General features: G+C 41.6%; 1 long non-coding RNA gene across 1 annotated transcript in view; it reads right to left on the bottom strand.

Annotated features, from left to right (window-relative positions):
• Positions 1-16,989: 16,989 nt before the first annotated feature.
• The window catches only part of LOC120723419, a 20,839-nt gene continuing 11,099 nt past the window's right edge, over positions 16,990-26,729 (bottom strand). The window contains exons 3-7 of the long non-coding RNA XR_005693739.1: positions 19,595-20,503; positions 18,554-18,618; positions 17,430-18,419; positions 17,188-17,347; positions 16,990-17,105 (exon numbers count right to left, since the gene is read on the bottom strand). This is a non-coding gene — a long non-coding RNA (uncharacterized LOC120723419). The remainder of the gene's footprint in view (positions 17,106-17,187; positions 17,348-17,429; positions 18,420-18,553; positions 18,619-19,594; positions 20,504-26,729) is intronic.

The raw sequence follows: 26,729 nt of genomic DNA, 5'->3' as shown, positions 1-26,729 counted from the left end.
AGGTTGTTCGACACTATGAAACACATACAGACTTCATGATGTTCGGCTAATATTTTTATTGCGAATATTAATCATGAGGGTAAACGGCCCTGTACACCACGGAGCGAGGTCAGCATATCCACGATATCCACGATATCCTCAACTCCATGAGTTAACACAAAGTTTCCCAGCTGACTATCTAACTTCCAACTATTCCAGAGACGTGGAAATATACAGCATAAAGAAAAGTGTAAGAGACTCGGCAGCAGATTAGAATAACAGTTATACATTTAATAAATCACCAAATGAATCCAAGAAACGAGCAAACCTGTTCCGACAATTTGAGTTTGTATTCCCTCAGCTGCAGACTCGCTGCTGTTTAAATGTTTGAAAAGGAAGATTAGATATAAAAAACGTCAAACATAGACTCAGTCTGCCTTCACATTTGATATGAGGCCAGCACGTATAGTGGCTGTGTCCTGTTTTAAGATCATACATGTAAAATTGTTGTCTGACCTCCGTCGATCCAGCCGCTCAGAGTCCGTGGTTACCATGGTTACTGCATAAGCAGCTATAATGTTAACAGCTGGCACTGAGGAAACCTACACCAGCATGGGTGTTTATGTTTTTCATTGCAAAAGAACTGTCTGAATGGTTAACTGAAGTTAACTTGGATAAATTATAGTTAAGGAGTATCACAGATAACGCCTACGTGAGCGACTGTTCACCTGAAATCAGCAGGCTATTACTGAAATACACGTGCTATATCATAAACTATGATATAAATAGGGAGGTCCTATTAACATGTTTAGTTTTAAAGGACACCTTCCTGCCTTTAGTCTCATTCATGAGCAGTATTAGTTTTCTTCTAACATCCAGAAGTCTGCACCATGTGTTTCATAGTTTGTAACAAGCCTTTGACAGGTAAACATAACATGACCGAAAAAGCAAAAAAAAAAAAAAAGAAAGAAAAAAAAAAGAGAGAGAGTGTTGACATAAGAAGAGAAAATGCTCTCAATTATGGAGACAGGCAAATGGTTCATTTATGTTTGATGTGTGTTTATTCCTCCCTAAATATCGTCCATGAAGTTTGCCATGCACGTCAGATTTTCCTGCGCATTTTTTATACCTCTGCCAACAGAGAGAGAGAAAAAAATCACATTCTAACAGACAGCTGGTGCTTAGAATACAGTTGAATAACTATTAAAAAACAGATGATATTTAGATGATAGTTCAGTCTAACACATGTGCCAGTGAACCATTAAACGTCTGTGAAACTATGCAGTTATGAAACGTAACTTTAACCTCAGCCAAACCGATTTGCTCAGTTGTAAATAAAACAGCGAAGTAAACGTGACCCGACAGACAGAACCTGAGTGAATGAAGTCCAGCGTTTAACCACTGAGAGCTAAAACTCAGCTGAGGTTTCAAAGCTGTGTGCCGGTGATTGGACATCAGCCGCTGATGAAGCTGCTTCGCCTATAAAGTGCTCTGTAAGGAAACAAGCTCCAGCAGCTCTGCGCTCGGGGAAAACACTATATTTACTTATCTTGTGCAGAAAAATGCGCTGACATTGCTTTATATCGAGTACCGGCTGCCCGGTTAAACTGTGACTATCACCAGGTAACGTAGGCGTGTTTCTTGAATTAGCAGCAGGTGTTAAACAGCTGACAGATGAGGAGGAGGGTGCATGCAGGTAAACTGAGGGTCTGTTGAGCTGATCGCTGGTTTCGTGAGAAAAATGTCAGCTCGTTCTTTATGTTACAGAAGCACAGAGACACAAGACCAGGCGGAAAGAGACGATCGTTCGGTGAAAATGAGAATCTGCGAATGCAACATGTGGAACACGGAGAGTGGAATATGTAAACAAACCGGTTAACGTAACCCCCTGGGTGCACTCTGCATGCTAATTGTTAGCAGAGCTAGTGAAATCTCTGAAAACATCTGAGCACTTTTGCAAACATGTTCTATGTTGACAACCTGACCAGACATACGTCGCGACATTCGCGGCTAAAACACTGTTAAAAGTGTAGCTGGTGACAGAACAACGGGGTATTTTAAAACTACACCACCACCATTGCTGCCTGTGATTTGATCTGCATTCTGGGATACCTGGCTGCCCCAAGTCTACACAAGCAATCGATTATCTAGGATCGACCTGTTTTGACTTACTTTGCACGGCAACCAATCAAATGTTAGAGAAGCTGCATGGGCAGCGTTAACCCCGCCCCCTGAGTTTGATGGGTGAGGCTGACAGATAAAATTATTTCATGATGAGAGCCAGGCGCCATGACTGCCAAAATGAAATAAATAAATATATCATTAAATAATTAATTAAATGTGTCAATAATTAATTACATGTGTCAATAATTAATTAAAATGTGAAATACATAAATAATTAATTAAATGTGTCAATAATTAATTAATTACATGTGTCATAACTATTTATTTAATTAATTAATTCCAATTTTAATTAATTATTGCCACGTTTAATTAATTATTTAATTGTGTATTTAATTAATTCATTGTGGCAGTCCTGGCACTCCATATCTACCTAGTACGAAGTGTGTCATAATGTTTTGGTGCCCACACTAGGCGAGTGACAAGTATATCCTGCTTGTCCCAAATGCTCTGGTCCCAGCAGTACTCTGGAGAGAGCAGCCTGCTTGGTTTATGAATCCTAAAGTACTTGTTTAGATGGCTCTCATCGTGCTACAGAGCTTCCACATTGTTTATTTTATCCTCCATGATCCCCAGATAACAGGCATCTACCAGATTTGACAGATAGATTTGGGGTTTCTGTCATAAGTAAACTGGGCCTTTGGTAATTTACAATAGTGGGCATGGAGCAATGCCACAGAATCACTCAGTGCCTCAGACCCAAATCTCCCCTTGAACTCCTGATCCACATCAAAACAGAAGACATAATGAAATCTGTGACGGATCTCTGACTCTATACCTGACACTAAAGACTTTATGTATTTTCTTTGAGGTACCAAGTGGGTTTGCAATTTCAAAATCATCCACATAAAGTATTATTGACAATTTCTGTCCCTCTTGTGAGTAGAACATTTTCTTCAAGCACATCATTTTTTTTCAACAACAATTGCAAAGATGTGAGAATAGGCACATACATATAAGTGTGCTTTGACGATTCAATTAAATATTCCACAGGTTTGCCATATGGAAAATTTTCTTCATAATATGATTTCCTCCTCTTTGCTGTAGATAGTGGTCCTTCAGATGTGGCACATTTATGTAAAACATTACTATCAGAAACTGCCTGACAAATCTCATTCACCAGTTTGTCCGTATATGTACAGTTGTGCTTTTTCAGTATATCTACAACTGATTTTCTAACCAGAGGTTGTGATAACAAAAACAACTGATCTATATGCTCAATAATCTCCTGTGTTGCTCTCTGGGACACATGGAGAATGGTCTGCATTTTCAAGAAAAATCCAGCCAGATTGTATTGCAAGTGCTCTTCTAAACCCTCAATTCCACTGATTTCACTGGTGGATGCCACTTGATTGTCATCTGATGACTCTATTGAATCAAGTTGCATGTCATCTTTTTGTTCTACATTTATAACACTTTGCACAATGCCTTCATTGTAACTTGTTGAATTTTGGTGGTCTCTGCATTTGTGGGCATTGAAGGTTGAGTATACATTGGTTTTAAAATTGCAGTTCTTGAAAGGACATGGAACAGTTTCTTTTCGTTTTAAATGCCCCCTCAGATGGATAAACATTTGGCTTTCAATAAATGGCTGCTTAAAATTACACACAGGGCAACAAAATCCATAATTATTCAAATCTAGATAAGAACCGTCTTTTCTTTGCGTGGGAGTGTGCATTCTTGACATGTGTATCTTTAATGAATTAAATGTACTAAATGTACACATGCATGTGTTGTAGAGACAGGGTAAGGGTGAAATTGTGGAGTACTGACCATGGTTGAGCCGATAATGCTTCAACAACATGACTTTTATGGCAGTAGAAAAACTACACAACTTGCAATTCCACATTTTGATGCCAAATCGTTTTAAAATCACCTTTACTGGCTGTCTTTAGTGCAGTGCTGGCTGATCTCTCGGCATGCTACTGCTCCTTCAATCGTCAGACTGTAATAACACAAAACCCATGAGGACAGAAAGCTAGCAGAACAATTTTTACTTTTAGACTTTTACTTCACTTAAAAAAAGTCAATCTGAATAACACAAGCTTTGAAAACAGTAAGATTTATTCTTGCACTACAGTTCATTTTCAATTCAGGTCGGTCAACTACTCTATACGTTATAAAATAATAAAGCAATTTTACACAAGTGAAGTACACAATAGGCTAACCCTTGGAAAGTACAGAGTCAGAAACGTTTAGGTTTGATGCAGGGCAGCTTTGAAAAGGTAAATTATTTCAGGACTAAAATGCCACTAACCATCATATTTAAAATTTGTGAAGGTGAACTTGTCCACTAAACTCTTAAAATTAACACTAAATAAATCTTCTACTATTTTCACTGTGTCAAAAGTAGGCTACATTTGAACTTGATAAAGTTCAGAGTCAGAAAAGCCTAAACACTGATTTTACCAAAGGTTTTGTGCCATGCAGTTTGCAAAGATTAGACAACTTACCAACTATTTGATTGAAACAAGCCACCAACCGTTAATTTTTTAAATTGTGAAGGCAGACTCCATACAGCGCTAGGCGGGAATTGTGTGCTGGCAGTTACGAGCTCAAGTTACGAGCTACTACAACAAAGTAGTCTGATAAATTACAACGAAGTACAACTAAAACAAAGCAATCTGATAAATGTACGTTTTGTTATGCTGTAAGCCTAGTTGTGATTGTCAAACTGAGCATAACGACCTTCACCTACAGAAACGAAACTGGATGTGTCAACAGCTTTTATTTGTTCAGAAAAATACTCTCCCCAAATCTGTTGCCCATGAGCACAACAAAACCTACTGCCACTGAGTAGTATATATGAAATAAAGTTATTACAGTTTAGTAGAAAACACATACGGATCACAAATGCTGACTATATAACTGTCATGATCCTGGGTCCTTTTGACCCAGCGTTTTGTGTTTTCTCTTCGTGATTTTGGTTCTGTTCTTCCTCTGTTTAGTGTTTACTCTGTTCTACCCGTGTGTTCCTGTATCTAGTCCGCATTTCTTAGTTTGTGTCCTTTCATGTGTAAGTTCCTGTTTTATTGTGAAGGTCTGCGTCTTATGTGAGTGTTTTCAGTTTGCCTCCCTAGTCTCGTCATGTTAATCACTCCCAGCTGTGTGTAACCTCCCTGTGTTCTCTGAGTGTATTTAAGTTGTGTCTTCTGTCATAGTAGTTGCTGGTTCGTCTGTGTTGTTTCCCCTCGGTCTCCCTGCGTCTCTTCATGTGTATTTCCCCGGATCTCCCTGCACCGTCATTCCTGGTTTGTGTTGTTAGTTTACCCAGTTTAGGTTTTCGGTTTCATGTTCACACACCGTTGCTGTTTGAACCCACTGCTGTAAATAAACACTCACCTGCACCAGAGCTGCCGCCTTTTGGGTCCTTTCTCCACCTCCACACGGCTTGCCCCGGCAAACCGTGACAATAACAAGATGATCTTTAAATTGTACTTTTAAAGGAAAAGAGAAGTCCAGTCAAACCAGTTTTCTTTTCTGTTAACAATGACCCGTTGTTCAGTAAAATACTCCCCTCATAAGTCTGTTGCCTGTAAGCAGCACAGGATTGTGTGTGTGTGTGTGTGTGTGGGTGGGGGGGGAAGTCCAGAAGTTCATCTAAACAAAAGGCACTTCTCTATAACAGGGGTCACCAGCCTTTATTAAAACAGAGTTAGATAAAACTGAACAGTTTGGTTCATCTTTAGTTACATGGTTCTATCTTGATAAGCTGTCTTATCACAGATTAATTTTTCAAAAATATTAATGATTTAAGCAAGGAAAGGGCTACATGTCAGCACACAACTCTTTATTTCTATTAATGTCTTACTTCATTCCTACCTGATTGACATGTTTAGGAATTGTGAGTGATTGGCACACTGTAAAAGTTGCTACCAATCAAATTATGATATGTTAAAGTTAAAACAAAACAACTGTTTTAGATATTATCTAATATACATTTTGTAATTATCCTTATAATTACAAAATATTTTATGTAAGATTTAAGTTTTGTGATTTAAATCTGACATCACAAAAGTATTTTGGAATTTGAATAATGTATTTTGTAACTGCAGTACACATAATACTGATTTTGAACAATTTTGTCCAGGTTCCTTGTCACTGGGGACTCCTTCACGACCAAGCATTCAGTTACAGAGTCTGTGTGTCCACGGTGAGCCAGATCACCCCCCAGGCAGCGACGACCATCTGGGACTGTCTAGTGGACGACTTCATGGCTGTGCCTTCACCTGGAGACTGGCGGTCCATCACAGAGGGATTCCAGGAGCGCTGGAACTTTCCTCTGTGCTGTGCAGCTCTGGATGGGAAGCACGTCCAGACAAAGGCACCCCATATATCATATAGGAGACACACACATTGATATACACTAAATATTTATTTCATTTATTTTTTGTGGTGCCCAAATTTATGCACCTGCTTGATTTTGTTTAAACAATTATTGCACACCTTTTGTAAATCCAGTAAACTTCTTTTCACTTCTCAAATATCACTGTGTCTCTCCTGTATGATATTTAACTGACATTTTTTATTGTAACAACCAACGATTTATACAGGAAAATAATGTCTATTAACAAGGTTGCCCAAACTTTTGCATCCCACTGTATTAGTATATTTTGTCATTAGTATAATATGAAATAAATTCTACATGTGTCAAGTCGTGTGCCAACATTTGCTGTGTAGTAGAACTGAGACATTAGTCATTATAAAAATTTATTTGAAATAATATTAAAATTCTCAAACAGAAAAACATTAAACATAAATATATAAAATATAAGTATTTACAGAGAGACAGGAATAAAAAGGACCAGCTGCTCTCCAGAGCAGGAACAAGGCTGAGGAGGAAATGCTCCATTGGAGACTGGTGTGAACTCTTCAGGGACTCCAGGATGGCCAGCTCCAGCGCCGATGGACCGTCCTGGGACCCGTCCCTCAGCTGCCTCGGAGCCGTCCTCCCCTGTGGGCCTGTAAAACAGCACAAAACACAAAGAAATGAGAAGGCTGCTACTAGATTTTAATTTCAACATTGGAAAAAAAAAAACCCCAAAACAGGATATAGTCAGATTGGTTGTAGATATTTAGTAAAGGTGATCACAAGGGAATCCCACCGACTAAAAAGGTATCAGTGTTTGCTGTACATTCCTGTGGGTGCAGCAGCAGGAGCTCAGGGACTGGGGATGCTCTGCTGCAGAATCAGTTGGTTCTATCAATACAGTATTAAATGTTAACAGGTTGGATATAATAATCATAGAGTAGACAGTGGTCCCTCATTTATTGCAGCAGGGGTTCTCAGAATAACTAGCCCCTGGTCACGCACTTTATACACCGTTTTCCCCACACACATGAACATTGGTCACAGTTCTCACAATTGATTCTCAAAGTGCAAACCTTTGTAGATGGCAAAACGTAAAAGTATTATTATGCCGCGGTTTGTCTTCATCTGCCTGCCACTTTCGTGCGCCTTTTTCCCTCGCGGTGCAGGTGTCTATTTCCGAATGAGGCTCATAGTTATGGGTGTTTTTGTGCTGTTTTTTCTATTGGACGTGATGGTTATCAAAACCAAACATGATAAATTTGGCAAGCGCAGGAGACACGACACGAAGGAGATTTGTCAATCAGGCTGCAGAATGCAATGCTGTGCGGTGCAAAAAAAAGAAAAGAAAAAGAAAATCAGCGAAAAAGCGAAGCAGTGACGGATGAACAGCGGGACCACTGTGTGCTGTTTATTAATAAACAATAAAATATATTCCTAAATGACAACATGCATAAAAGCAGAACGGTATTTACGTCAGTGGGAAAATAGCGGTGGCTTGCTATAGCTTTTGTGCGGCTTCCCCAGGTCAGCGAAAACTTTAGAGTAATCTTAAGAGAAATGAATGAACTTACCAGGTTGTGTAATAATGTGAATTATTGTTTGCAAGATGTTTTGTTCCACAATAGACTGTGTTGCTGCACGGACGTTTTAGAGTGTCACACAAGTAAGGATTGTTAGGCTGTATGTTGCGGTTGTACATGGCAGAGGACCAATCTGAGTCGCATGACTTGTTAATAAAACTTGCTACCCCGTTGGGTAGGAAATAGATATTCTGGAGTCTGTCGTGAATGAGACCAGAATATAACAGGTTGCCCGATCTCTTTACATATCTTCCTCCAAGCTCGGTCCTTTATATTCCTGTCTTGGAAAATAACTCAAAATGTTAGAAATATTCCAGTGTTAGAAAATCAGCACTGCTCAGTGTTAGTCTTTGTTAATCTTCAAAACTGACTAGGTTACTTTTAAACATATAACACTGTCAAAAGTGTTAATTTAACACTCAACAGTGTTGTATTTAACACTCAGAGGTGTGGACCCATATAGACACTCTCCAGTGTTAATTTAACACTGGAGATTTTTCTGTGCAGGATCAGTACTGGACTATATCAAGTTCTGTATTGCAAATGTGACTGTGGACAAAAGCATTCAGGTTTTCCCAAACCAAAAACCCTGGATGACCAGCGAGGTCTGCACACTCCTCAAAGCCCACAATGCCGACTTTAGGTCTGTTGACAGAGCTCTGTACAGGTCTGCTCGAGCTGAACTGAAAACGGGTCCCACCTGTCCAGCATCAACACACGAGAGGTGTGGCAGGGAATAATAGACATCATAAACCACAGAGGCAGAACTGTGAAAACAGAAAACCTGAGTGTGCAGCTAGCAGAGGAAATAAACAGCTTCTTCGCCCGCTTTGAAACACCACAACAGCAGCATTCATCTGCCTCAGCCCTGCTCCCATCCTCATCCTCACCTGGTTCCTGCACCGCTCCATTCACTGTAACGGAGCACGATGTCAGATGTGTGTTCCTAGCAGTGAACCCCAGGAAGGCGGCCGGTCCAGACGTAATACGTGGTAAAGTGCTAAGACCATGTGCCCACCAGCTCACCCTCATCTTCACCAGAATCTTCAACCTCTCACTGGATCAAGCAGCCATCCCATCCTGTCTAAAATCAGCCACAATCATCCCAGTGCCAAAGAAGTCTCCCATCACCAGCCTGAACTATTATTGCCCTGTGTCCCTCACACCCGTAATCATGAAATGCTTTGAGAGACTAGTCCTTCAGCACACCAAGGATTACCTCCCCCCAGAATTCGACCCCCACCAGTTTGCATACCGCGCAAACAGATTCACAGAAGATGCCATCACCCTCCACTCGGTGCTGAGTCACCTAGAACAGCGGCAGAGCTACGCCAGAATGCTCTTTGTGGACTACAGCTCAGCCATCCCAGACATCCTCTGCTGACCTTCCACCACTTGCCCATTGAGAGCCTACTAACTTACTGCATCACAGTATGGTACGGCAGCTGCACTAAGGCAGATAGAGCCACCCTCCCAGCATGTTTGCAATGAGTAGGAGATGCTCTGTATCTCACTGTACAACTGTATAGTGACAAAGGTATTCGATTCTTTTCTAAAAATTGCTATAAACAGAGGAACCCAAAGTGATGAAAAGTGGCGAATATTTTTTTTCAAATGACTATTTTTAGTGGATTTTTGATATAGAGGCAGAATGACAGAATGTTAAAAGAAGTTACTTTTAGTCATTCTAAGCTGGGCATTGCGTTCTCTGGCTGTTCAAAGCCATGGAACTTTCCAAGCAAATAATGATGGCCATACTGATGTTCTTTTCAGTACATTTTACTTCATGTTCATTTTCATTTTTATGATGTTTCTATTTTTACATAATTCCTCCCACATAGCAAAATTGGTATGGCCTGGATCTGTCCCACACAATGTGCTTACACATGGCCTGCGTACCGCAAAGAATGACGGCCCTCTGGTGGCCCAGATCTGGTTTACCAGAGGTGGCCCACACATGAGCCAGCACAAGGCCAGTTGCAGACACACTGCTGGCCCTGTGCTGGCCCAGAACAGTTTCAGCTCTGGCCCCAGATGTCAGCCTAATGTGTACCTTAGCCATGTAAGCCATGTAATAACAACATGTGCTGGAACATAATAGTGCAAAAGTAACATGACGAAACTCTGTTCAGACAGTGAATGGACTGATTCTTATACAGCACTTTTTTACTCACCCATATTACTCAAAGTGCTCTATACAACATGTCACATTCACCCAATCAGGCCAAATGTGGCATGCCATCACATAAACAGTGCCATCTTACCATGCCAGAAGTCAGCCAGCAGTGCCGGCTTGACACCAGATCCAGGCAAGACCCGTCTGCTATGTGGGATGACTTGTTCTTTTGGCATTTTAGTTGTGGATTATGTTTGGGCTGTGTCTCTTGTCCTTTCAGTATTGTTTTCTTGTGCTTCTAAGTGTCCCTTTGTTTCTTTTTAGGTTATGTAGTATGGGTTAGAGATATTTTGTATGTTCTTTTTGTTTAATAAATCCGCCTTTTGGAGTATTCCCTGATGTGCCTGAGTTCTGTTATTTAGTGTCACTTTGAAAGGACACACATCCAACATTGACATATAATTGTTCTTTCAATTTTTGATAAAGATTACAGTGAATTGAGATGAAACTTGGCCCAGAGGTACAGTAGGTGTCCCAGAGAAGGAATGTGTTGAAAGTTGGACCTCAACTACTCAGGATGATTTTTAATGAACTTTTGAAAATTGACATAATTGTAGTGTATTGGCTGTATTGAATTGCATATAAATGTCCTTTAATTTTTGAGGAATTTTACAGTAAATCTGGCTGAAACTTGGCACACAGGTACGGTGTCCCAGAGGAGGAATCTGTTGAAAGTTGGACCTCAACTACTCAGGGTGATTTTTAATGAATTTTGCAAAATTGACATAATTCTATTGTATTGGTTGTATTGCGTTGAATATAAATGTCCTTTAATTTCTGAGTAATTTTACAGTAAATCTGGATTAAACTTGGCACACAGGTACAGTAGGTGTCCCAGAGGAGGGATGTGTTGAAAGTTGGACCACAACTACTCAGGATGATTTTTAATAAATTTCTGAAATTGACATAATAGTAGTGTATTGGCTGTATTGAATTGCATATAAATGTCCTTTAATTTTTGAGGAATTTTACAGTAAATCTGGCTGAAACTTGGCACACAGGTACAGTAGGTGTCCCAGAGGAGGAATCTGTTGAAAGTTGGACCTCAACTACTCAGGATGATTTTTAATGAATTTTGCAAAATTGACATAATTCTATTGTATTGGTTGTATTGCGTTGAATATAAATGTCCTTTGATTTCTGAGTAATTTTACAGTAAATCTGGATTAAACTTGGCACACAGGTACAGTAGGTGTCCCAGAGGAGGGATGTGTTGAAAGTTGGACCACAACTACTCAGGATGATTTTTAATAAATTTCTGAAATTGACATAATAGTAGTGTATTGGCTGTATTGAATTGCATATAAATGTCCTTTAATTTCTGAGTAATTTTACAGTAAATCTGGATGAAACTTGGCACACAGGTACAGTAGGTGTCCCAGAGGAGGGATGTGTTGAAAGTTGGACCTCAACTACTCAGGATGATTTTTAATGAATTTCTGAAATTTCCATAATTGTAGTGTATTGGCTGTATTGAATTGCATATAAATGTCCTTTAATTTCTGAGTAATTTTACAGTAAATCTGGATGAAACTTGGCACACAGGTACAGTAGGTGTCCCGGAGGAGGGATGTGTTGAAAGTTGGACCTCAACTACTCAGGATGATTTTTAATGAATTTCTGACATTTCCATAATTGTATTGACTGTATTGGGCTGTTTCATTGTAATTTGTGTGCGCCTGTTCGCGCGCGCGCACGTGTGCGCGGGTATAGGCTTTCAATCGGCATATAAAGCGAAAAGGCGCTACCGTAAAGACTGGTGTAAAAGTGCAAGGAAATTTATGCGGCGGATAAGAGGCGGCTGGCTTGACCGCGGCTCACAAATGACGGCTCACTTTACCGCGGTACGCTCTGGCCGCCTCTATCGCGTTCGGTGTGAACACACCGTTAGACTAAAATTGACATAGTTACGTTTATCCATATTATCCTATACCATAAAACAAAGAGAAGGTACGAACTCTCCCATGCTCCAAGGATGTGGGTGTGAATGACCGAGCACTCTGGAATGCACACAAAGTCTTGTAGTGAACAACAGCCTAAGTCATCAAAAGGTCAACATGCAGTATTCTACTATATGCAAACTTATATCATTAAAAGATTATACTGACTACTAAGTACAATTTTCTATTGACACTGAGATACCGACAAGGCCTCCTTGCAAGTAAATCGATCGATCGCTGTTGCCTTGTTTTTCTTTCATGGGAATAAGTCCTGGATACAGCGGGGTCTGAGTTTAGACCCAACAATAAGGCTTATAGGTTCAGAAATTGGTCAAACTACCAAGAAGTTGAGTTATGAAAATAACCCAGCATTTTTTAGTATGTATGCCATTATGTTTTTGTTTTTGTTGGCAATTTTCCTGCAAAGAAAAATGAGGTAATCTATCTTTTAAAATGGAGCATTTTATTATTTTTCTACTTAACCGATTCAAGGTGAGTATATTATTAGAATTAAAATTTTGACTAAAATGAAGTTTGTATCTCCATCTAATAATAACATTTTATTATTACATTAATATAACACAAGGTAACACAAGGTCCATTAGGTTTTGACAGAAATGGCTGGTAAAAACATGTTCCAAAGTACTTACTTTCACTTTTATATCAGTACAGACGCTCAGTTCAACTTCAACTTTTTTTTTTCTAGTATCTGTATTTCTACATAAATACAGAATGTCTGTACTTTTGCCACCTGTGGTTGTCTGTACTTTTTTTTTCCAGCAGTGTACAGTCTTAAAGTACACTGAATGTTTACCCTTCATGATATGTGTCATATCAGTTAGACCAGGTGTCTGCAACCTTTCACATCCGGGTTCCACGCAAAAGAAAACACTGGGAACCGCAAATACTTTTGACATCTAAAATGAAGATAACACTGTATATATTGTTTTTTTACCTTTATGTTTTGGGTGAACAACTAAGGTGTGTTGCTTATGAAATCCATGAACTGCTACAGAGAAAATTACATTTTATTTATGTAATTAACACATTTTGAACTCTTAAAGAAATATAACAAAAGGAAAGACACCCAGCTGAACTAAAATGATCCAGCAAACAAAAACTGCTGTGAGCCGCCACCCTTTGGGATTTTGGAGCCTTGACCTGACTTTTAAAAAATAATTGGGAAAAAAGTACTATGCTGCTAAAAGATGAAAAATAGATATTTGCAAAATTCTGCCTAAATATGTATTTTACCTGGTTAATGTGTGTGGCGGGGCGTGGTCTGCAGCGCCGCTGCAGGGGAGGCGGACGCACCTGAGCAGCACCTGCAGTCACGCCTCGCCATCTTTACGTCTGTGCCATCTATGCTGTTGTGTTGGTGTGTGTCGGGCTGTGAGCTGCAAAGAGTTTTTATACAGTTAAATCGAGGTGTTGGATATATCTGTGAATCCAGGTAAGTTTACTTTTTTACTTTACTTTCCTACAACTGGGCCCTATTTCAGGAAGCCGGTTTAGTGCAAACTCTGAGTAAGTATACCCTGAGTTAACGAAAACTCTGGGTTTTCGGTTTCACAAAGCGAGTTACTATGACGACACACTCCGTGAAGCTAACCTGCCCCCTAGCAGGTTTACTTCAACTAACCCTGACCTTCTCCGCCTCTTTGTCAGAAACCTGACTGTAGGAAGTGTCAGACGTGGCGTGCCCCTTCCTTGAAGAGCCAGTAGATGTTGAAGCCCAAATTCTCCGCAGAGCTCTCCGCCGGGAGAGAGTGATTAGAGCGCGTTTGGACATTTTATCATTTCCTGATGATTTCCTGTGTGAACGTTACCGTTTTTCAGCACAATCTATAATTTATTTGAATAACATCCTCAGGCCTATTATTGCTCATGTGACACATCGCGGACATTCTCTCAGTTCTGTACATATTATTTGTATTGCACTTCGGTTTTTTGCAAACGGGAGCTTTCTGTATAATATTGGTGACGCTGAGCACGTTTCCAAGGCTACCGTCTGTCGGGCAGTCAGGAATGTTACAGTTGGACTGAAACGTCTCCTGTACTCGTTTGTGGTGTTCCCCGGTCATAGACCCACAAGATTTATCAAAGAGGGATGCCACAAAATTGCAGGTATCAGGATGAACGAAACTTAATTCATGATGTGGTGATATTTGAACTACTACTTAAATTTTACATTTATTCTCACGGTTCCCAGGCGTGATTGGCTGTATAGATGGCACTCACATTCCAATCATTGCTCCTTCAGTAAATGAAGGAGACTATGTGAACAGGAAGTCTTTCCACAGCATTAATGTACAGGTACATAGTTCCCTGTAGCATTTCAAACTAACAAATTATTTTATTATAGTAATGGATGCCAATTTGTTTTCTCTGCACTGTGAAGATCATATGTGATGCTGCCAACATTATCACAAATGTGGAAGCCAACTGCTCAGCCTCTGTGAGTGGTGGTGGTGGAGGACCCCCACCTGTTTTTCGGGCCTCCGCTTTTTTTTTCTGTTGGCTATAACGGGTCACATTTGAGCATACAGAGTAAGCAAATATGTACTTGTAATGTGCTCAGATAATTTCAATAAGTGCTTACAGAGGGGAAATTAATGTAGCCTCTCACTGCAATTGATTTACATTGGACAAACAGACCAAGCACTATGGCTCATAATACAATTACACCTTACCTGTTTGGACTATATTTTTATATTTCATTTTTACTTGCTGCCAGGAACGTTTGGGGCCTGTTGGGTTGCACCTGCGCTCACATCACATCACAAAATAAAATGTATAAAATAAAAAATAAAATAAAAAATAATAAAATAACGTGTTAAATGGGTGGAAATCCCTAGATCAATGTTTAAATTAACACTCACGCATTGACTCTGTTGGCTTTGTTTTGCCATGCATGCTCCCTTTGTTTTGCAGCTGAGGCTGTGTTACTTTTTTTCCGCGGAATTTGCATGTTATCGGCATATGCTGCCATCAGAATTTCGGCCTCAAGCGCTGTAAGATACATTGACCGCGCCTTCTTTCCCTCCGTCTTCATGGTGACTCGCTTAATCTGTGCTCCACTAATCAGGGCTTTATGTATCCTCGTGCGCGCGCTTAACTTGGGGTTAAAGCAACTCCGCGTTGACTGAACTAATTGTTATCAGCCTTTCTGAAACCGAATATTCCGAGTTGGACAGTTCGGGGTTACTCAACCCTGAGTATCGTTTTTCACTCTGAGTTTTCTAAACCGGCTTCCTGAAATAGGGCCCAGGTCTCTGGAGAACTTCAGGGCATGTTGAGGTGGCAATTTAGCCATTTAAATCAGCTGTGTTGGATCAAGAACATACATTTATAAAAGTGCTTTAAATCAAGATTAGATGTTGTATGAATTAATTAAAGTGAAAACCCGCAGACCTGAAGATGGAGTGTCAGGGAGTAATGTAAGCCCACTAGCAAAATAATACAGTGTAATCTCTGTATTCAGACAAGAGGCGGAAGCCAAAGGAGAATCAATCAGGAGGAGGGCAGCATTTATCCAGAGTACAACAGCATGATCACAAACTATACCATCATATAAACCTGAACGTAACATGACCTGAGTGTGACAGCTGTTTGTAAATGTGTCATAATTCGCTTGTTTGACTAGTTCAGTTTATGTATGCAGTTTCATAAGAATAGTACACTGTAAAACCTGACAAGTTAACTCAAATGATTTGGGGAAACCGATTGCACCAATTGATTCAAGTTTTATAACTTAAACAGTTTTGGGTTATTTAAGTACTTTATTAGAGTCCCGAGAACCCAAAGCAAATATGATAATGTAACTCAAATGCATTATGTTTATTTACTCATTGAATTTAGTATGTTTTAACTTGAACCATTAAATTTGTTGTACTAAGATGCTGTATTTATTCAAACTTATTTAAAGTGTTAAATGCTCATATTCAAATTAAGTTAAATTAACTTAAATAGTTGTATTTAAACAACTTAATCCAATTGGGGAAACCGATTGCACCAAATGGTTCAAGTACTATTAACACAAAACCAAGCTATTATTCTTTCCATTCAGTTTTTATTAACTTTAACTGCAGAGAAAATACAGAATGAATACAACAATACTTTCAGTCATAAACTGCTAAAGCCATTATCAAACAAACAAATAATTAGGAATTTTAAAACGTGTGCTTTTAGGGAATTTTGAATGTTTTTTGTAGCATTTTGAAAATCGATTAAATGTACAAAACACAAATTTAGTAATGTAGACCTGCAACATAGGTGTATGCAATTTTGGTTTTAGTTGCTTTCTCTCATCGTCTAGCTTCAGCAACACTACTTGAATGAACTCAAAAAAGCCAGTACACTTCTCAGGATAGCTCAGATGCAGAGCACAGATTAGCCCAAACAAACACACCAGTGCATCAGTCCATGAGTGATGAGTCCTAACAACCTGATCTTCAAGTACTATGAACACTTGGCGTGGTGAGAAAGGAACTCCTCCAGGCACCTCCTCTTCATTGACATCAGCAACCAGAGCAATTGTGGCTTCATAGAACTCAATTTCATCCTATAATACAGAGTGCACAATTATTCATCTGTAATATCTCTGTTAAAAGTATGGTCAGGCACCTTTCTTCAGTTTTTCAAATTCTATATATCATAATATGTTTGAAATTGACAGCGAAGGTTCATTTTTAATTCATCCAGTCAAATCAAGGATGAAAGAAGTTTATAAGTCATTCAACTTCACGTCTTCAACTTTCAACCCAAGTCCAGATGACTTATAAACTCCTTTCAACCTTTTTTAAATTCCAATGTGCAAATTTTTGTAATACCCAAGTGCCTTGCATGTTCTGAAAATCTCTGAAGAATCCTCCTTGAGGTACATTGGTAGGCCAGCCAGAGCTGCTGTTCTGGCTGGCATAGATGTCGTTTGTGTCCTAATAAATAAATGTATATGTATATATAAACACAACAATGGCAACTGCCAAGCAAGCAGAATAATAATTACTATTTAAATACCTGTTTTCCATATGCCAACAAAAGCTGATCCATCCTTTAACCGACCCGTCCAGTTTTCCTCTTGTTGTAAAGTCCAATCAGCTGAGGAGCATAATCATCCAGCGCAGCATAAAACACGTGGCAGATTCTGATTCGTGATCCAATGAAATTCAAAGTAGAGCTGAGGAGAATTCCAAAAATATTCTAAGCAAAACACAGCATACTATATGAGCAGCAACTGTTATATACGTTAGTTGTACTACCTGTGTCTCATGAAAGAGTGCTGGCCATCTGTCCTTGAGCTCTGATACAGGAGGAGAAGTTGTGACAATCTCTTCACGCCGGAGTGCAAAAGTGCGCATCATATGCTGATGAATGAGAGGGATGTCTCTTTCTGCTGAGGTCTTCTTGAACTCTTCTACCATCTCAAGTCTTCTGGTTTCCAGAGACTCCCTTGTTTCTCCAGAAGGATAAGAAGGAAGAATTGACCTCACCTCTCCTAGGTCTTTTAATATTGGCCCTTGGTGAAGCTCCATCTGGGTTTGTTCTGCTGCGCTTTCCAGCATTCACAGCAACATCCATGATGCCAGCTTTAGCCAACTTCTTTCTTTGGTTTCCCATTTTATATCTCAGGCTATTCTTCCACCCTTCCCACCCAGTGTCAGAATTCCTCTCTTTCAGACAGGGATGTTTTCTAACTAAAGCTTCTGCAGCCTTGCCAATTTGTGTTGTACTAGGGTATGCTTTTAGTTTGTAGATTTCTTCCCCCATTGTCTCAAGTATGTTGTGTTTTTGATCTCGTGTCAGTGTAATTACTTTCCCATCTTTATCAAATGCTGCATTACCCTCTCTTAATACATGTTCCACTTCATAAGAAAATGGCGGAACAATAAAAACCTCTGGCCATCTACTAATACGCTCTGGTGAATCTATGGTATCAGTGCTATCAGTCTAAAGGATTGTGTCATCAGTGCTCGTTGAAATCCGGTCCAGCTCAACTAACCTGACGACTTTAACAGATGCTATAGCTGGCAGGTCTTCTATTTTAACCAAATTACACAAGGCATATCAAAATCTGGCTCATGAAACTGAAGCCGAAAGTCAAAAGTAAAATTTAGCCTAGATTTGATCTCATCTATGAGGGCTTGCACACTCTTTGGACGAGATGGCAAAATAAGTTTTTCAGCATTATCCTTATCAAGGATGACCCTTAGCTTCAATATTCCTGTTGCCTCCATCTGAATTTTTTATTTCTGTAACAGACAGGTTTCACATATTATAGTGGCATTTTAATGCATGTTTGTGTTTCTAGTTATTTACAAAATATTAATTGTGCAAAAATATAAAAACATTTATGTGAATAAAAAAAACTGAATAGATGAATTACCTTTGCATTGGTTCACAAATTGGTGGAATCAGCTGATGTCTCAGTTCTGTTTCTTTGGTCAGACACTGGAATGAAATGGTTTGTTGTTAGAATGAGTTCATTTGCTATCTTGTAAGCAAAATGTGGCATGTGGTCAGACAGTTGGCACAGAGATTTTACACTGTGACGGAGACCCCTCTGTTGATTCTCTGCTACTTCATATGAACGCAAGTGCTCAATGTAATAAGTGTCATAGTCTTTCAAGAGAAAATAAATGTTGTTTCTCATGAGCAGAACATTAAGAATCTCTTTGAACTCTGGCAATGCAGCATAAGCACCTGTGCATACAAACATGCCAATTGCAAAGTTTGTGCCATTAATTGTAACCTTTTTTGTTGCATTTATTGTGTCACTGTCAGCAATACCTGAAATAAATGATTGTGTATCTACAGGTAATGATGAAATGTACAAAGACTCCATTTTGGATGTTTGCACAGGTGGTTTGAAAAACGTTGATGAGGACAAATAAAATGCCATCATGCTTTGATGTCTCTCTGCCAAAGTTTTTAGTACATTTTTGTAGTTGTGAGTGTCATGAATTATTTTTTTGAAAACCTTGTGCTTTCCCTCAAATCTCATTGTCCAAAGATGAACTAAGGGACCAAATCAAGTGCGGGTAATGCTTGATGTAATGATGCTTTGACCTGAATCAAACATTAGGAAACACTTCCTGAAAGAGTTGTCTGTGATCTAATATTTTACAGGCCATGTACTGAATGGTCTCGTCACTAAAAGTATGAGACATGGCAAGCTGAACTACGTCCTTTAAATCCATTAGCACTTCCCAAAAAGTGTCTCTTTCTGGAACTTTGGAGCCAATGAGAAGAGGCAACAGTCTAAGAAAGGCATGATTTTCATGCCCGTTCCCACCAGTGGTCCCTCGCCTGGCAAAATTTGAGGGTATTGGATGAGGGCGATCAACTTTGTCAGAATGTTGGTATGGAAAGCGCAGAATTGCTCTGTTTAAGTCTGCTAAGGTAAACTATCTCTTAGAAATTAAACCTTTTAAACAATGTGCCAACTCCACTGGAACGACACCTTCAAACAGGTCGTGTAGGAGGTCAGGTAGGAAGCCTGTGACAGGATGGAAGAAAGAAAGATGGTCAGAAAGAACACAGGTGTTTTTAACAGTTTTCCTCAGTGTCATCATTCTGAAGCTCTTGCACAAGATTATCATGAGCATCTTTTGTTCTCATTACATAATTCCCTGTAACAGCATTTTCTGTTTGCATTTCTGTTTGGGTGGCATGACAAAACCTACAGAAATATGTAGACCTGAAACTGTCATTGAAACCAGCAAGTCCATGGGCAGCAAGGTTGTCTGCCACAACAGAGTAGACAGTGCCTTTAAGACATTCACCAAGAGTCTCAATGTAGACACCTACTTCCAGAGTTTTCAGATCATTTATGACTGGTGACAACATTTCCTTATACTGTTAAAGTTGGTTCGTTTTGGGTCAGAGAAGAAAGCAAGTCTCAGTCTGAGGTAGGTGTCAAAAATAGTGATCTTTATTACACACTTTTGCGCAGTCAGTGTGGGAAGACAATTTGCAATACAATCCTTCTTCGAATGGAGCGTCCCGTCTCCTTATATTACCATTATGACATCACAGTTAGATCTTTACTGGAAATGATAACAATGGCCCTCCTCTTCAAAACATTGTCCTAATATAGACATCAACTGCTACTCTTAAAGAAAAACAAGTGTGTATTACATTGTGCATTTTGTGAAAGTGTATCTATCAGAAAAACTGTCCTCAGACGACCCTCCTATTATTACTAAATGTGTATGTGAACGTGCGTGTCTTATACAAGTACGTGCATGTGGTTACAGGCCGGCGTACGTGCAGAACTGAACGCAGACAGGCCCGAATCCAACAGGACTGGTGTGATTGCAATGTGGTGTAACAACTTTAGTCATCTGTGTGCATTGATATTTGCTCAGAGTAACATAGATGTGATTCAAAGATTATTCTGTCAACTGATTCAACAATGGTAAATGATTAATCAAGGATAACTGATTATAAGAATACAAAATAAAATATCTCCTGGTCACACTCCTCCTCTTTGGCCTTTAGAAAAAAGGCCAACTTTTACCCAGATATTGTGTCACTCCTCCGTCCAGGCGGCTTCTCGCAACGGCATCATATGTTCCGGACCAGCTGACCCAGCTGAACCAGAAGCTATGGCCCTGCTCACCAGATTACCCAACACCTGCCTTACCAGAGGAATGAGACAACACCCGATCAGCAATATACCTAGAAAAACTAAAAGAGAAAACATGGCAGACATAAACACACCTTTCCATTGCCCAAAAACAGATGTGATCCAATCTCCCAGCCTCGAGTTCACACCTGAGTGCTCATGCATGGTTCTAGATAACGCTTTCAAATTCTCCAGCGCCCGCGTGACCGTTCCGTCCGGAGCAGTATTGTTGGGAATAAAGGTGCAACATAAATCTCCAAACATCGCGCACACGCCTCCCTTTTCAGCCAATAACATGTCCAGCGCCATTCGATTTTGGATTCCCATTAACGACGTCGGACCTAATTGTTCAGCAAGGCCTTCCACCGCGTCCCTAGTGAGATTAGAGAGTCTCAACACATTATAATGAACATAGTTAATGCGATCAACATTTTTATTTGGAGTTATCCATAAAAACACACTCTCAAAGCCGGCCGCTATCTGATCAACTAACTTATACTCATCTGGAACTCCTCTGGGAACTCCTATTGAGTCAATCCAGGTTGGCGAGTCCCGTCTTGGATCATACCTGTGGATACCCCCTGTGGCTCTCCTTCGTCTGGCTGTTGACACATCCGCGCCTCGCTGTGGAGCTGTCTCTAGCCTACTTCCTATGAGCATCAAAGGTGCATCTAAGCGCACCAGAGCACATGTTCCCACACTCCCCAAGGGAACCTGCACCAAAAGGGTGTACTCCCCACAATAATAATATAGGCCACCTCTCGCCCAGGTGCCTATAATTGTATTTGGGTCACTTACATCATTGGTAGTCCTACCTGTGATCGTCCTCTGACACCAGCTTGGATCAATCCTCCCTAACCTAAATCTCACTCTGTCTGTAGAGAACTCAAAACATGTATAATTATCTCGTTTTGGTGTGAATGTACCCGGTTGTGTACGTTTATCAATTGGCGGATATAAACCTGACAAAGTGGTGCAGTTACCTGTGTCCACCGCCTCTCTAGTTAATCTCAGCATGCAATTATAACCCCACTCATCCTCTGGATACAGAGGAGCGGGTTCAGTAAACAAATGAGGTCGAGCGGTAGCACAAGCAACACAATCAACCACCTGCTGCTCTTTAGCATTTTGAGCCACCCAATCTAACCACAGATTCCTATCACCGAAACCTGTGGCACGCTCTATTAACTCTTGAGGTTTTAATCTAGTGTAATCTGCGGCAACAAGCCATTTCTCTGGTGAGTCCTTGTAGGTGACTATCTCTAGAGGATCTGTTTGCTCTGTGAGATTCACTGTAGCGTCGTTCCCTATCAGTTTAGATCTGGGATTGAATAAATTCACCCGAATTACCCCACTTGGATCTGTCCCTGCTTTATCTACCCCTATGACTAGATAAAACGCGCCCCCGTCATACCCTGCTTCCGGGAGTTTGCTCCATGGACCTAGGGAAAGAGTGACAGGGTTATTTGTTACAGAGTAATCTCTTTGAATGGCTATCCCTTCAAGGGCCGGTGGCACTGTTGGCTGCCATCCTACTCCTGTCCACGCAACCACATCCTGCCAAGAACACCACTGATCCGTTATATAAGTATAAATTTCTCCGTTCATTGATGGACCCCACACCGACTTGGGATAACAAACCATGGGGTGATAACAAACCCACACATTATATGTTCTCCAGCTACTACCGTCACCCGAGCATTTAATTACCTCACACAAATCAAATGTGAACGCCGTCGTGGACCCATTTACATACCCAAACTCGACTCCGCTACTGGTTTTGAGACACTCATCACTCCCACCTGAACCAACCGCGCGCTTGACTTTTTTCGACGACTTGATCGGTTCGGGCTCTGGAGCGGACAGACCTCTGCGTCTGGGCAATTCACCTGTCTGCCAAAAAACAAACAAACACGTTATAACACTTATTAACCCCAATATTCCCGTTATTTTCCAATTTTCCCACAATTTCATGATGCTCCCAGGCTCGTTTTACTTTTACTCTAAACTACGTAATAAGAATATAAAGTTATGAGTATAAAAGTATGTGATTAACGTACAAAACTATTAAGATTCCTTTAAACTATCAATTACTTCAGACTAGAGCCCTAGCCTATTTAGGAGCCTCAAATGAATTGATACTTGGCGTGTGACGCTCCTCTTCTTTTCTTCGCCTCAACTCAGGTTAGACTACTGAGGAGGACCGTGGCCAGGGGGAGAGGATTATTCTGCCTCTATGTTCCCCCCTGGGTTAGTGGTGGAGCTTAGCTCCAGCAAGCTCTCGTCCGCGACTGCACACTGAGACCAATGGAACCAGGTCTCCCCTTTCCCCTTCAGACGGACAGCACTGGTGGTTCGGGCAGTTACTTCGTAGGGTCCGGTCCACCTCGGGTCTCTCCACTTTCGCTTAATGACCTTCAGCCACACCGCCTTGGCATCGGGGATGGACCTGTCCTCCGCTTTCACCCCTTCTCCAACCTTTTGTGTGAAACTAGACACAAGAGCTTTTAATTCTTTCCAACATTCAATATGTTTTCTGTTACTTTTTATACTTTCTTCCGCCGGAACTGTTGTCCAAGGACCTGGAAACTGTCGTCCTGTCAACAGCTCATATGGTGTGAAACCTGTGGATTGATTAACACAACATCTTATTATCATCAATGCAATTGGCAGGGCTGCTACCCAATTTAGCCCCGTGTGAGCAGAAATCTTAGCAATTTTATTCTTCAGGTTTAGATTCATTCTTTCTACCTTTCCCTGCGACTGGGGGTGATATACAGTGCCAAATCTATGTTGCAACCCCAGCTTCTGTTCTACCTCTGCCAAATCTTTGTTTTTGAAATGAGTCCCATTGTCTGACCTAATCCGCTTCGGGAAACCATGGCGGGGGATGTAATGATTGATTAAACATTTAATCACACTTTTTGCATCCTCCCTCTTGGTTGGCCATGCCTCAGGCCAGCCCGTCAAAGCATCTACACTTACCAGTAGATATCGAACTCCTCCTGGGCCTGGATCAATCATGTCAGTGTAGTCAATGACAATCTCTTCACCTGGTCTTTCTGGAATGGGGAACTTACCTGCCTCTGGTTTAATCACTGGCTTTGGATTGTGCCTCCCACAGATCAGACACGTCCTGGCCTTCTCCTTGATCATATCCTTCAAAAAGGGATGCCACCAATGGCACAGATGTCTCCCCATCTGGGCGACACCTACATGGCCAAGGCCATGCGCTTCGGCAATCTTCTGTTTTGCCAAGTTGGCTGTCAACACTGGTCGACCGTCAGGTCCTCGCCAGAGACCTCCTTCTTCCCAGGCTCCTCGATTCTTCCAGACCCCCTTTTCCTCTGGGGCCGCCTCCTCTTGGGCCTTCCTGGCTTCCTCTAGCATGTTGACCCCTAGTTCTTCCTCCACCGTTATTTGTACCATCTGTCGTGATGCTTTATAACCCGCTGCCTCTTTTGCAGCTCGATCGGCTTCCTGATTTCCTCTGGCCATCAGGCCGGTCCCTGAGGAGTGGCCTTTGCATTTTATGATGCTCACCTCCTCTGGATCTGCCAAGGCCTGCTCAAGTTCCTCCATTTCCTTTTTGTGGCAGATTGGTGCGTTATCTGCTGTCCTGAATCCTGCTCTTCTCCATTGGGCCAGCTCCACATGAGCTGCTCCAAAGGCATAAGCTGAGTCCGTGTAAATGTTGACTCTTTTTCCTTTTGCAAGTCTCAAAGCTCGACTTAGAGCAATTACTTCTGCTCTTTGGGCTGACTGCTGCCCTTCAAGTCTTCCAGCCTCCTTCACTTCAAATTCAGCTCCGCTTCTGCAAACTACCGCGTAGCCTGCTTTTAATCCTTCCTCATCTCTGTAGCAGCATCCATCCGTGAACCAATCTTCAGCTCCTGTCAGAGGTTCTGCTTTCAAGTCTTCTCTTATCTTTTCATCAACTTCAGCTCTGTTTGCGCAATCATGAGGTTCTCCTCCTGACTCCATTAAATCTGCCATGTTGATTCCTTCATGTGTGAAGGTCAAGTTAGGAGCGTCTAAAACTTTACACACTCTCTGTTGTGTGAGAGGTGTCATGGTGAAGGCTTGTGAGTTAACATATGCCACCACACTGTGGGTGGTCAGCACCTTCAACGGATGGTCCCTCACTATATGTGCTGTCTTTTGTATAATTTTTGACACCCCAATGGCATGCTGTGTGCATCTCGGGTGCCTTGTCTCTAATGGATTCAGCCTGATGCTGACGTACATAAGTACATCTCTTCCTCCCCCTTTTTTCTGAAACAACACCCCATTAGCTATCCCGTGTGTTTCTGAAACATCAAGATAGAAGGGTTGTTCATAATTAGGGATAGCAAGATCAGCCGATCTTGACAAGTCCTGTTTCAATGCAATAAACGCCGATTCAGTGGCCGATGTCCATGGCAGTTCAGCCTTAAGATTTCTGACACCTGCCGTTTTTACCAAATCCCTCAACAGGGCTGTTTTGCCTGCATAATTTGGAATGAAGTGCCGGCTGTATCCTGTTAACCCCAAGAATGAGAGCAACTCCTTAACCGTACGTGGTTTTGGATGTGTCAAAATCTGATCACCTGCTATGCTTGGTGGAGGATGTGCAGGCCCGGCCCGGCCTGAAGCTCTGGTAGATGCCGGCCAAGCAGTTTGGTCATCAACTCTGCCACCATCTCCATTGTTTCACCTCAACCATTACTTCAGTCAGTTACTCAGTCTCTGTCGTCCCTCAGTTCAGTCACGCTCAGGCTCAGGCGCCCTTAGTTTCGGCTCCCTAGCCAAATTGCCATGTATTGCCACTACCAAGGTCTCCTGTGTTGCCGCTAGCTCAGCCATTAGCAGGGCCTGCCCTCAGCCATTAGTTTCGGACTTCCTGTTCAGTCCATAGCTCAAAGTCGCCGCCTAGCTCAGTTATGTGCTCAGTCGCCTGTAAGCGCAGCACATCAGTCCACTCATTGGTTCAGACTCGCATCGTCAACAACTACGCTTTAAGCAGGGAACACACTTCATAAAACATTAAATGGTTCTCAAAAGCTGGCCATGTTAGAGACAGTACTCCCTCCAGGCCGCCCAGAGGCTGCAGCGTGACCGAGCCCACCACCGACTCAAGACCCTTGGAGGTAAGACACCAGCGCCAACAACTACTTCACCTTCCGCTCCGGCCTCTGCTGGGTTGGTTGGTGAACAGTTTCAGGCTCCCATGAGGACTGCATCCCGCTGTCGCGACCTAGCGCCAAAACCAATTGCTGACTCAACTCCAGCCAGTGTAGGAATACAGAGGTCTCTAGGCCTACAGTTCTGTTTTGTGCTTGCCAGAGGTCCTGCAACAGCTGTTCGGCTCTGGATCGGCCAGAGGTCCCCGGCATCATCTGTTTTTGCCTCTGTATCTAGGTCAGAGGGACCTGCCAACTGCGGGTTACTCTCTTGGTCTGCCGGAGGCCTGTACCGTTACTGTCCATGTCTGTCCGACGCTGGAGGGTCGGAGGGTCCAGCCAAGTCATCGGCTCCACTGGAGATCCCGAGGGATAACCTCCACTGTACGCGGCATCCCGCTGAGGTCCCAGGAACCTTCTGGACAGCCGGCTCCGGAACAGAGTTTCACACAGTGGGCCTCCTGAGCTGAACCGGTTGGGACGAGTGTGCGCAATGGCCTACGGGTCAACCCTGTGAACCAGCAGTGAACTGTTCCCGGAGGCTCCTGCGGTCTCGTGGACGTTCTGGGTTTCACCGTTTGGGGCATCAGTAGTCCTCGACACAGCTCACTCCGCTAGCCGTGAGAAGTAGTTGGGGGGTGTTGAAATACAGCAGGGAGGCAAAATAATCAAATAGAGTGCAATGATCACAAAAACAGCAAGAGGAATTATCTCATGAACAGTGGTCCAACATCCACGTATGGGCACCGGAAAGTGATCAGTTTCTACGA

Source organism: Simochromis diagramma, unplaced genomic scaffold, assembly GCF_900408965.1.
Source record: "Simochromis diagramma unplaced genomic scaffold, fSimDia1.1 OVJJ01000165.1, whole genome shotgun sequence".
Classification (NCBI taxonomy): Eukaryota; Metazoa; Chordata; class Actinopteri; order Cichliformes; family Cichlidae; genus Simochromis; species Simochromis diagramma.
Note: the sequence above shows the minus strand (reverse complement) of the source record. Positions and strands in the feature narration are given on the sequence as shown.